Raw genomic sequence first — 13,346 nt, forward strand, 5'->3', positions numbered from 1 at the left:
GGTGGCCCAGGTGGCCTTCTCTCCCTTTCTATTTATTTCTATTTCAGTTCTGTTTTCTTTTATTTAATCTGTTTTGCCACTGTTTTGAATTTAAAAATAATTCAAACAATGCCAAAAACTCCTCTGAAAATATTTATGCTGCTTAATGGACTTTTCCAAAAGCACATAAAATGTTTCAGGGTATTTGGAAATATATTCTATACAAGTTATGAATATAGTTCCAAATGCAAATAAAGTAATGATTTAAATTCAGTGCTCAAAATATTCCTCAAAAATGTTCATTATTTTTGGTTTGGTGCAAAACCCTTGCCAAAATATAACCAACATTATTTAAGGCCATTTTGAAAACATTGAATGCATTTACCAGGGTTCTTTGCCCCTCTTTTATTTAAGTTTTTGAGGCTTCCAAAATTCCTCAGTTCAAGTTTCAGAAATTTAAATATGATGCCTGGATGAAGATGCAACTATTTACAAACAATATTCTAGGGCTGTGACAAAACCTCAATTCAGGGGTTTTGGAAAACTAATCTTTGAAAATACTATACTGTTCCATACACATGGCATGATCATTGGGCAGAAGTTTGGGGCAAGGAGATGAAGTATATAAGGTGGAGTTGGGTTGACTTTAGAGAGCACATGAAAATCACAGAGAGAAAACCAACTCCAAATAAAAAGCCAAATAATGCAAAAGTTTTTGTTGATCCAAATTTTCATGCTTTATTAATGCAAATGACATATAACAAAATGCAGGGTGTGACACTAAGAATACCTTTAATATCTCTCGGACATGGCATTTTCTCAATTGCATCAACTTTATCTTCACCCACCTCAATACCTCATTCAGAAATTTTATGCCCCAAGACAATACCTTCATTAACCATAAAGTGGCACTTCTCCCAATTCAAGACAAGATTATTTTCCTCACATATCTGCAAAACTCGATCAAGGTTTCTTAAGCAATCATGAAAAGAAGTTTCGTAAACGGAAAAATCGTCCATGAAAACCTAAACAATCTTTTCACAAAAATTAGAGAATATAGCAGTCATACATCTTTGAAAGTTAGCAGGTGCATTGCATAAACCAAAAGGCATGCATCTATAAGCATAAGTTCCAAAAGTACAAGTAAAGGTGGTTTTCTCTTGATTAGGTTGTGAAAAAGGTATTTGTGAAAAAACAAAATATCCATCGAGAAAACAAAAGTGTGTGTGCTTAGATAGCCTTTCTAGCATTTAATCAATAAAAGGCAGAGGGTAATGATCTTTTCTAGTTGCTTTATTTAATTTTCTAAAATCAATTACCATTCTATAGCCAGTGACAATTCTTTGTGGAATAAGTTCATTCTTATCATTAGGAACAACAGTAATACCTCCATTCTTAGGGACACAATGAATAAGACTTACCCATCTACTTTCAACTATGGGATAAATTATACCTGTTTCCAGAAACTTCAGTAATTTAGTTCTTACCACTTCTTTCATTTTATGATTTAAACGTCTTTGGTGATCAACAACGGGTTTAGCATCAGGTTCCAAATTAATCATGTGCTGACAAAGAGTGGGACTAATGGCCTTAAGATCATGAAGAGTATATCCAATAGCAGCTCAGTGCTTCTTCAGAATTTTCAATAATCTTTCTTCTTCATGTTCTGAAAGGTTAGCACTAACAATAACATGATATATCTTTTTCTCATCAAGATAAGCATATTTCAATGTGTTTGGCAATTGTTTTAATTCAAACACAGGATCACCTTTAGGTGGAGGAGGACCTCCTAGAGTTTTAATAGGCAAATTGTGTTTAAGCAGAGGTCGGAGTTCAAACAAAATTTTATCTATTTCAGTTCTTTCCTGCATATGCATATCATTTTTATGGTCTGGAAATATTGTTCTAGTTGATCAGATGGAGGCACGGCAATAGAAGCAAGACCAATTATTTCATCTTACGTGGCAATTCTCTCCTATGATGTTTCTATTGAACTTGGAAAAATTAAACTCATGAGACACATCACCAAAACTAACACCGACAGTTTGTTTCGCACAATCTCTTTTAGCATTAACAGTGTCCAAGAAAGGTTTACCAAAGATAATGAGACAAAAGTCATCTTGTGGGGAACCAAGAACAAGAAAATCAGTAGCATATTTCATTTTCCCACGTAAGACTTCAACATCTCTAACAATCCCAAGTGGTGTAATGGTGTCGCTATTGGCAGGTTTAATAGTAACATCTATGCCTTCTATTTCAGCGGGTGCTATGTCATTCGTAATTTATTGATATAAGGTAAAAGGAATAGCACTCACGCTAGCACCTAAGTCACATAAACCATGATAACAGTGACCTCCTATTTTGACTGAGATAATAGGCATGCCAACAACAGGTCTATGTTTATCCTTTACATCTGGTTTGGAAATTCTATCAGCTTCATCACAAAAGTAAATAACATGCCCATCTATATTTTCTACCAAGAGATCTTTAACCACAGAAACACTAGGTTCTACCTTGATTTTTTCAGCATGTTTAGGTGCTCCAATATAGCTTTTATTGACCACGGTTGAGACCTTAGCATGTTCCTTTATCCTAACAGGGAAATGTGGTTTTTTATGAAAGCAGTAGGAATAACTAGATCAACGTTATAAATGATAGTTTCATCTTTGACCACAACCGGTTCTTTAATTTCTTCTTAAATAGGTGGGTGATATTTAAACCACTTCTCTTTAGGGAGATCAACAAGAGTAGAAAATGATTCACAAAAGGAGGCTACTATCTCATAGTCAAGTCCATATTTAATGCTAAACTTTTAAAGAGCATCGGTATTCATAAAATATTTAACACAATCAAACTTAAGCTTAATACTTGACTCATTACCTTCATCGAGTTCCTAATATTCAGAGTTGTGTTTAATTCTTTCTAAAAGATCCCACCTGAATTCAATAGTCTTCTTCATAAAAGAACCAGTACAAGAAGTATCGAGCATCACTAGTGGAAAAACGGCTATCCACAACTTCTGTTTGGGGCGCGCCATTTTTCATCAATGCCAGCACTGTTTTTTCCAAATAGTGGTAGCGTCTGCCATATTGGTACGCCAGCTATTGACGCTGGTAATACATCCTACACCACTACTATTCGGGCCCAGTTGTCATAACCAGTTGCAGCATATTGCTTTCTTCCGATTTATAAACACGCCACAGATACTTTATGTTGTGCTGTTATGTCTTCGCCCGAAATGCTAGCACTAAGTTGTGCCTGTATATATATGTGTTTGCAGCCCCTTCTTTTCACATTCACTTCCATTCTCCACAAAATTCTACTCCCTCTTAGTCAGCTGCTCTGTGACAATGGACCCACCGGAGCTCGTCAAATCGGCACGAGCCGCCTGTTCAAGCCCACATCGGCGTGGCTCGCGAGTTTGGGACTCAGCTGCCCTAGCCGAGCTCTCATCTGGCCTTGTTGGCCATGACATGCACTCGCCACGACCAATGCATCCAGCCCTATCTGGCGAATCATCCCACTACAACGTGACGTCCCTTCGATGATCCGGCAGCTATGCCACCGGCGCCGAAGCTTCTAGGAATCGAGCAAAGGCACCTATGTCGCACACACAAAGTAATCCAGAGCGAGAGTTCTGCATCTGCCGTAACCGTGGAAAGGTATGTAATATATATGACAGAAAATACCTCGATATTCTGCTAATTCGCACAATTCGCCATCATTAATATATGCGTGTGTGTGTATATTGTGATCCATAGGCATCAGGGACAAAATATTGCTACACATGGATATGGGTTTATCTCGTGCAAAAGTACGTGAGCGAGTTGCTCGAGTACTCCATTGCTAAACTAAGACAACAAATAGATGAGATACAGCTGAAGACTGATGTGATGTGCGGCCAAATGCAAAAATTCAGGATGCTTCGATATGCCCTTTTAGCTAGTGTTATGCTTGACCTCATTCTCCCTGCTGAATCGGTGGCAGCTTTTTTTCTCATGAGAATCATTACACTGATGATGTTCTTAGTCTAGATGAAGAGTGTGTACGCTGTAGTACTAGAAGTTATATATACAAGATAATTCCCCCGCGCGTTGTTGCAGGACTTTGTTGCAATAATTTTGCGGAAATTCTATTGAGCAAAAAGTAAAAAATATATTTTACTTGATTATTTGATAGATACTCCCTCTGTTAACATATCAAATAATCATAATATGTGGCTAATTTTCGCTAGAGTTGTCGACGCTTGTGTCTTTTTCTTGTGACCAAATTGTACGTGTGGGATTCCTTTCTTGATGTAAGTAATCTGAGCCAGTAGGTGCAAATGCTTGGCATTTTAAAATTTATAAGCAGTGATCGACATAGCAGCAAGGACATGAACGAAACTCACCTAGAAGGCTAGCCTGGGCAGCACTTTCTGCGTTTTATGATAGTTTTGAAGAGTGTTGTTCACTTTGTACTTGTTAAAGACCAGAAATTGCACATCTATATCGTATTGTTTGTACCACATACATGCAGCATGGCCAAATACTATGAAACAATACTCTAGATTTTTTTTAGATAAACATAATTCTAGTTCCCAAATTTTACTAACCCATCTGTGCATACATTCCAAAATACTTGAGCATTTTAACCTGGATGGAGGTTTAGCTGCCACTCACTTCACTAATTTATAGTATAACTGAATCAACTATGAACAAATTTAGTAGAGATCATTGCCGAGACAATTTACACAGTGGATAATAGCAGAAGATGAAATCCCTTGTTATGAATAGCACATATAGATTAAACCACAAAGTTTAAACGAAGCAAATGGTTATACTACTGAATAGTGAAAGAAACAGAGATGTCATTATGATAGAGATCTTGATGATGACATTTGAAATGTAGGACAAACACAGTTTGGAATTTACAGATTTATGACAAAAAGTACCTTCATACATGTTGAGTAATGGGCACTCGGGTGGTTTTTGGGGGAAAACGAAGGGAAAAAAGGCAAAGAGAAACACGATGCATTCAAGCATATACAATCCACCATATAACACCCTTCCTATTTGATTGTCTCCTCCACATGGAGTAATATTAAATTTTAGTCTAGCTCTGTTAAATGAATGGTTAATCTAGTGTATGTACATAAAGAAAAATCAGCAAGTCATACCTTCTTAGTAAGGCATGAGTAATTCTTGTATTTTCTGTCTGTATCTAACAGGTACTATGTGCGTGATATCTCTCCAAAACCTTTTTTATGAGTCAAACACATAAACAATAATAATGGTTTCTAGATTGAGTCCAGACCACTTGTCCCGTCGGTAAAATTGCAAATATCATATTCTGTGTTTGAGATGTCGATGTGGACGATTCTTCTGTTGCAAGTTGGTTTGAAGAATGTTGCTCTCGAGATGCTATTGCTTGATGGATGCCAAGAAGTAGATGATGAAATGAATCTCAAGACATATTGTGCAGAGAAAAACATATTTGAAAGAAAATATGTGCGGAATAAACCTCTATTCATGTTTCTATTCATATGTGTGCAACAGTTATCGGCAGCAACACATGGGCTTGATTGAGGAGAAGGATCAGGTAATGGCATACGGCGTGGCCGTCCACGTCCATGTGAAACTTCTCGTAGATAACCAAACCCATGCCCTCCAAAACCAAAAGATGACTACTTGGGCATCGTCTAACACGTAGTGCCTGAGAAAGTGCAAATTTGTGATGCAATCTTCGATATATCATACATAGAGAACATGGAGGAAATGGGAGGGAGTTGTCACCGGAGGTAGTGTGAGTTGTGGTAGAGACCCATCCATACTCGAGGATGATGGGAACAAAATGAGGTGAGGCCGAACAGACTTTAAAGCACAATGCATCAGTTTCTTGTGGAGATAGTGGGGAGAGGAAGTGGAAGGCCATCTGAAACATTATTAGTAGAGGGAGTGTCATATATAAAATAGTCCTTTTAAGATGGATATCAATTAGGAGAGGGTGGACCGGTGGAAGCAATGAGCTATAAAGAGGATGCCGAAGTAGGCTGTGCACGGTAGCTATGACCTTTTTAATGAGAATGTATATACATGATTAGAAGGAAAGAGGAAATACTCTTGTGAAGAACACAGTACAGTACCTTCGAATCGACAAATACCATCGTCATAGTAGCGAGTTGGCCGTCCTTGGCAGCAAATCAATAACCAACAGGAAAGAGCATTGCTTTCTATTGAATCATCCGAGGCGGCACCCGAGGGCGGAGGTGGACTCATGCTGACGCTGGCACCAAGTTGAGATGGGCAGTTGTGGCACGAGTCCATGACTGAGCAGTTGGAAAGGAGGCTTCCATATATGGCTATCTTGGACAGATTCAGCTACACCCAGCCGCCGCCTGATGTTGCAGCACCTCCGCCTGACATTCCACCGACGACATTACCTCTGGATCGGTGTGGCAGGACTCCTTCGAGCACAGCGAGATCCCCAACCCTGACACCACCAGGCGCTGCTACCTTGGGAAGTAGTTGTGGCAGGCGCCGCAAGTATGAAGAAGGATGGTGAAAGGAAGAGGAGGGAAGGAGGTGGCTGCTGCCGCAGGAGTAGTGTGCGGCGGGACGAAGGGTGGATGCCGGCGGGAGTGAGTCGAAGCGGAGATGGAGGGAGTGGCGAGGGGAACGACCAACAGATCCTGGGCGGGGCGGTGAGGCTGGGTGTTGTGTACACATGGGAGAGCCGGCCCAACAAGGGAAAGCAGGGGAGGAAGGAAAGCGAGGGTAATGGGTTGGGCTGAATTTCGTCGGTGGGTAGCCTTTCTCGTGGTAACTGAAGCCAACGTGTCTGTTGTTTACTATGGTGGGTCCCGCTTGTAATCCTCTGTATAAATGCTGACATGGCAGCGCTGCTGATGTGGATAGGCTGCATGTTAAGATAAATAGCATAGTGGGGATGAACTATTTAGGTATTATAGATGTGTGTTATTATATTCATCCTTCAACTATTATGTATCTACTAACAAAAATGCCCGTGCGTTGCACCGGGTGCAAAATAAATAAATATATGCTTAAAGAGTTGAAAAAATACCACTTAAACAACTTTGCAAGTAATCAAACAACCATAACATAACAACATTGTTCGACCAATTCATATTTTTAGGTATGTCCCATAGCTTTCTCAAAGAATGATCATGGTTGGTTGTCAATTAGTGCTCAGTGTTGAATAACAATGATACAACTAACCAACAAAAACGGACTTGCTACTTAAATTGGTTCATGGTTAAAAGAACAGAGCCCTTAGTTCTCAAATATAAATATGGACATCAACACACAGGTCATGAGCCAATCCAAAGCATGGCTTGTAGAATTAATCAATAAAATGGAATATCTGTATATACAAAGGCCGCCTAGTGGAAATCTAAAAGGTTATTAACAGTCTAACCATCAGAGGGGCCTAAAGAGGGGGGTTCGAACTAAGTTAATGAAAAAGGGGCTAAGAAGGAAAGCCGAAAGAAAGTACTCCCTCTGTAAACTAATATAAGAGCGTTTAGATCACTACTTTAGTATTCTAAACGCTCTTATATTAGTTTACGGAGGGAGTACAACAAAAGAGAGCCCGAACAGTGACATCTGTTCATCGGAACAAACAGTTTCACCCTGTTCTTAGGAGCTCGAACTTGACATATAACAAGTGAATTACATAGCCACACGAGACTTTATTTATGCATTTTTATGGCATAAACAAATCTTCATAGACCCAATATCTGAATCATGCAACATTTCAATATAGCTTAATTTTCCTGAATAACTATTTTCAATAGAATTAGTTATGACATGCATACTTAGTTACTACACCCTTCTTATTCTTCATTGTAGATTCTCAGGAAGCCCACAAGGAAGTATTATCCCTGTCTCTTTCTCTATGTCTCTTCAACTCTATTAGAATTCAAATTTGGCCCTATTTTTCCGGAGATGGTTTTTCCTAGCAAATCCCTGCATAAACAAACGTTCTTCAAAATCTAAGTGTGGAATGCTTATTTGTTTAATTGGTAGAGAAAATCACTTCATAATCTCCTCTAGGCATTACAGCAAACACGTGGTACACAACAGAAATCAACATATGTACCTTAGCAAGAAAGGGTAATGCTTCATTGTCTACGCACTTGGCACCATTGTTTTGGGCACATGTGGCTCTTTGAAATATATCATCCTAAGCATAACAATTTAGATACTAACATATTTGGTTGCTTAATACTTTGATACATGGGAAGAAGAATGTTTCATTTTGACACATTTAGTTCTGTTGTGGACCATGAAATAATATTGCAGCCACTAATTAAACCATGCAGTCAAATTGGTATGAAAGCATAATTATGAATCTTCCCATTAAAGATTAAAATGCGATATAATTCTAGGCTGACAACAATAAAAGAAGCAGTACAGATCAACCAAAATGCGAAATTCAACAGAAGAGTGCAAGTTTCAAGAATCTGGAAAGAGATTATGTAGTACAATATTTAAGGATCCTCTAGGACCTCCTGCAGGTAGAACTGTCATCTGCATCATCTACTAACTCTACTACAAAATGAAGCTGCTCGTGTGTCAGCAGTTGTCACTGAATTTTTAGATGACCGGCAGTAAAGTTTGCTGCTTATTTTTGGACTGCTAAGTTTAAGTTTTCCATGTGTGTAGGTGTAGCAGGTAACAGCTCTGAACGCTGAAAAAAAGAATAAAAATCGAATCCTTTCTCCATGCACTCACAATGCCTATGAATTTCACATAGTGTTCGTTTAAACAGCACACACATTGTCCATTCAAAAAGAGGTGGAAGAAAATTAAATCTAAACCGAACTTGACAAATTTTTTAATTCAGAGCCTTTGTATAGCTGACAATGGATCATCGTATACAACAAGATCCAGTAAGTAATGCAAGAGCACACACATACATAAGAGTCAAAAAACTGATTAGAAGGCATGACCTACATGGATAGACTGAGGTTTCTGCAGTGCAAGGATTAAAAAATGGTAGCAACATGCCAAAGACAACGACAGTCAAGGATGGCATCTCCTTCCATTCGGTGGTCCTTGCTCTCTGCAATCCCGAAAGAAGAACATACCTTAAAAGGCTGAAATCAGGAGTAAAGAACATATCAAAAGGGTTCAGAAATAGAAAGCAGAAAATTCAAGAGTCAGTACAAAAACAAAATAGGTCTTTGTATCATAAACTCTGTATATCCAAATCACTAAGAAGATCCTCTGCTCTACTACTCCTTCAACTTCGAGGACGCCTCGCATGCTGCGCCTCTTACTTCTAATAAACACATGAACGAATCAGCATTTATGCGTTGAATAAAAAAGATCCCCATGAAACATACCAAAGGGCGATGTAGTGGGACTCAGATCCTGCTGCCCCGCAGTATGGAAAAAGAAAGAAAGAAGTTTATTCTAACACGATTATTGGCCCCAATTTCCTCAACTTTGCGCACAAATTGTTCGAAGGAGTAATATGGGATCAAGTAAGAGTGCCAGTTTAGCGTCAAGCTTGATAAGATTGCAAAGGTCCTCTAGCTGGCATCAAGACAATAATTCAAATTTAGGAGGCCATCAAAAATCAGAATAAGTATAAGTGTGCAGTGAGCAACATCGGGCTACAGTCTCTACTGTTTATGATACCCAAGTTTTATGAGAAGAAGGCAAATTAGAACTATAACACATGCTTAACATCCTGAATATCATGTTGCCAACTTGTGAAATAAAGCTTTTGAACTAACAGTAGCTACGTAGGTACATCTCCTAGATGTTGTTGAGACTGAGATAATGATGGTCATAAAAAAGAGAAGTGAGAACATTACTTCTTACTTTTTACTCATAAAGTTTGCAAAGTTTTAATGACGAGGAGGTACAAACATAGAGAAGTTGTATCATCCAAGAAGGTGCATGTACGTAAACTTTTCTCACATGTTCCAAGCAGTATTGAGCCACACGTCTGGTTCCAATCCTTAGAACAATTGGACTGCAATGCCTGCGGATTTTCACTTGATGAGATTATGTTTTCTAAGATTAAATACAAACAAAAAAAAGACATTCACATCCAATTAAATTGATCGGGAGTTGCCTTGGTCTTCAAATTTAAAATGTAAAACATGAATATGTATGTATGCTGCTTCGACAAATCTAGTTCAAGGGATGTTGGTATGGTTCTTCCTATTAGGAAAATTGAACATAGAGGAGGAATCTGCAGACTTTATATTTCATCTTGCATTCTCTTTTTACATGCAGATAAAAAATGAAGTAAATACTTTTAAGTGATAAGTGTTACCTTGGATTTCTACTCGTAAATCTGGGCGTATTTCATGTAGCTAGCATTTTGAATGCGTGAGATTAGATGTGGCTGTGCCTGCGAGCCTGTCAGTCAGAATTCAGAAGCCTGGGTCGTGAAAATGCACTGTTGATTGGTTGTGTACTAACTGCTGGAGCTAAAATGGTCGTAGATCTTCTTGTGCCTTAACTCATCACATGCAGTCCTCCTGCATAGTTCGAAAAAGGAAATAATTCACAAAACAATACTGAGGAAGACATATAATGGTAAGATAGGAACAGCTAGCTAGCCAGCGGCTGAAGGACTCATTCAGTTAACTGGCTTGTAATCATCACCCAGTCGCTCCCAAAATTATTCAGTACAGGGCCAAAATCACAATCGTCAGTCTCATGCAAATCCTTAATTTCCCTTACCGTTGAACACTCATCAGGACTAAATAAATTATGAAAAAAATCAAGTAAACAGAATTACTTGCTAGTGCTTGCTGAATGGTTTGAGGCATCAGGCATGGGGAGGAAATCTCACCAGATGAGGAGGTCCTGCCGAAGGAGGGGATCCCACAGGTCTTCATGCCTCGATCCGGCCAGAAGGAGCAGCCGTCATGACAATGGCAGGGTCGCTCCCCCAACCTTGTAGCCTGCTAGAACAATGACAATAATGTTGATACACCAGATAAGAAGCGCAAGCCACTTGAGAGCAGTCTGCTTGCCAGAACAATTAATGAATTAACCTCTTGAAGTAGAACAAGCACGTTGACACACAAGTTAAGAAGCACAAACCTTAAGAGCGGTCTGCTTGCGCAAGATATCATTGGACTTGAACATGACTGCGGTAATCCAAATCATTACGAAGAAACCTACACAATATAAACTCAATTGGAATGAGGAACTCGCCATCATCTTCTGACCAGCAACTCTCTGCAGTATTTGGATCGAACCAAACTCGCGTCACAAATTCAGGCGTATAGCCTGATGAGGGAAACCTCACGCTTCATAGAGAAGAAAGAGGTAGGTGCTGCACGCGGATTCACGTACCTTGCAGGTGCTGGCGGATGAAGACGCCGAGGAGGAGCAGGGAGAAGGGCAGCGCGTGGTCCACCCACCTCGCCAGACGCTGCACCTCATAGCCCTGGTACGGCGAGTCCCCCCTCCCGCCGCCCGCGCCGGCCTCGAGGCCCCCCCACGCCGCGGGGGCCTCCTCGTCCGTGAGCTGCTGCCCTCCCGCGTTCCCCGTCGGCGCCAGGCGCGTTGTCAGCCCCGGAGATCCGAATCGGCACCTTCCTGTCGGCCCCCGCGCTGGGAACTGCCGCCTCCGGCCTGGGCCCGCAGGACGCCCGAGGAGTTCTTTGGGGGTGAGCTCCTCGCGCGGACACAAACGGGCGGAGCATCGGACGCCCCCCTCCCCCCAATGCCATGGTGTGCCGTCCAGCCGTCGTGCTTCAAGCCCCGGCCGCCTTCCTTCCAGATTCGCTGCCTACGCGCCATCCCTCACCGGATTCATCGAGATCCGACAGTTCCTCGTCGTCGGCGGTGGCAGGCCACGGGTCGCCGGCAGTGGAAGGCTGCGGGTGTGGGGGCACTCGGGGTAGGGGTAGGCGCGCCAGCGAGGTGGGCGGCGGCGGCCAGCGGCGCGCGGTGAGGCAGGGTGGGGCGTGGCAGGAGGCAGCGACGCGCTGGAGGTGTCGAGGAGGCAGGATGGAGCGGTTGCTTGTTTTTTTTTTCTTTTATCTCACACGCAACAGTTTGGGTTACTAACATGAGGACTGCGGGTTGAACTGTCAAAAAGTATAGGGACTCTTTTACAAAAGCGCTGCGACGGTGAACCCGAAGACTCAATCCGTGCTTTATTATCTAAAAAAATAAATAATATACTACTAGTACAAATGCCCGTGCGTTGCATCGGGCGATAAATATGACAGAACTTGCTTCATGGGTCTTTTTTGTCACTTTATATATCCAATTTAAATAAATTTTGAACGTGAAATTTCCTTGTTTTTATTAAGACCTAATATTTTCATTAAAAATGTAAAATCTTTTGAAGAGTAGTATAAAACATTATGTAAATCGGCACATTTCTCTATGAAACATTTTTATGTAAATTAATTATTTCTACTTTACATTTTGAAATGTTTTTTTGTAGTTAGTAGTGCTTTTTGGGGGAATTTTCAAGTGTTTTTAAAAAGTATGAGCATATTTAAAGAGTAGTTAATGTTTTTTTTAGAATTTGAACATTTTAGAAAAAATATTTTTAATAATTTTTAAAAATAATTTTCTTTTGTTTTACATTTGTAAATGTTTATTTGGGAATTTTTAAGTTTACATTTCTAAATGGTTACATTTTTAAGTTTTTTTATATAGTGCGAATATTTTTTTTGAAACAAAAATAGTCTGAAACTGTGAACATTTCTAAGCTATATTTACTGTTTCATGTGTTGCAACAGGTTTAAATAAATTTAAGAGTTTGTTTGGTATTCGAGAGTTTATATGTCATGATGAATAATAATAATGTACCAATTAAATTGGTTGTAAGACTCGTAAGAATCCACTTTTCGAAGATCCCATTTTATTCCAAAAGCTTGTAATTTTATTCTCTGCTAACAAAATATAACACCCTTGATGCGACTATATCTCCCACGTGTCGAGGCACGACTTAGAAGCATAATCGCATTGAAGGCATATGTCGCAAGTTAGGCAATCTTTACAACATCCCATGTAATATATAGATAATAAAAGGGGAGATAACATAGTTGGCTTACACTCGCCATGTCAATCAAGTACATAAATAACATTACATCATTCAAACACTCATGGCCCGACTACGGCGCCAAAATAAAAGACAACCCAGCATGCGACACGGTCCCGATCACCCTCAACTGGGCACCACTACTGATCATCAGGAAAGGAAACATAGTATCGTTGAGAGTCCTCGTCGAACTCCCACTTGAGCTCAAGCGCGTCACCTGGAGCAGAATCATCAGGCCCTGCATCTGGTTTGGAAGTAATCTGTGAGTCACAGGGACTCAGCAATCTCGCACCCTCGCGATCAAGACTATTTAAGCTTATAGGTAATGCAAG

At 40.1% G+C, this 13,346-nt stretch overlaps 1 long non-coding RNA gene across 7 annotated transcripts; it reads right to left on the minus strand.

Annotated features, from left to right (window-relative positions):
* Positions 1-7,592: 7,592 nt before the first annotated feature.
* On the minus strand, positions 7,593-11,952 carry LOC119285638. 7 transcript variants are annotated; one of them, XR_005139581.1, is made up of 8 exons: positions 11,307-11,952; positions 11,052-11,128; positions 10,798-10,909; positions 10,273-10,480; positions 9,912-9,975; positions 9,329-9,521; positions 8,937-9,045; positions 7,593-7,946 (listed from the first exon to the last, which is right to left on the minus strand). It is a non-coding gene; the product is annotated as an uncharacterized LOC119285638 (long non-coding RNA). The 7 variants fall into 7 exon arrangements; XR_005139585.1 differs by having other exon boundaries at positions 8,080-9,045; XR_005139583.1 differs by having other exon boundaries at positions 8,937-9,079.
* Positions 11,953-13,346: the final 1,394 nt, after the last annotated feature.

Source organism: Triticum dicoccoides, chromosome 4A (assembly GCF_002162155.2).
Source record: "Triticum dicoccoides isolate Atlit2015 ecotype Zavitan chromosome 4A, WEW_v2.0, whole genome shotgun sequence".
In the NCBI taxonomy this organism is placed as follows: Eukaryota; Viridiplantae; Streptophyta; class Magnoliopsida; order Poales; family Poaceae; genus Triticum; species Triticum dicoccoides.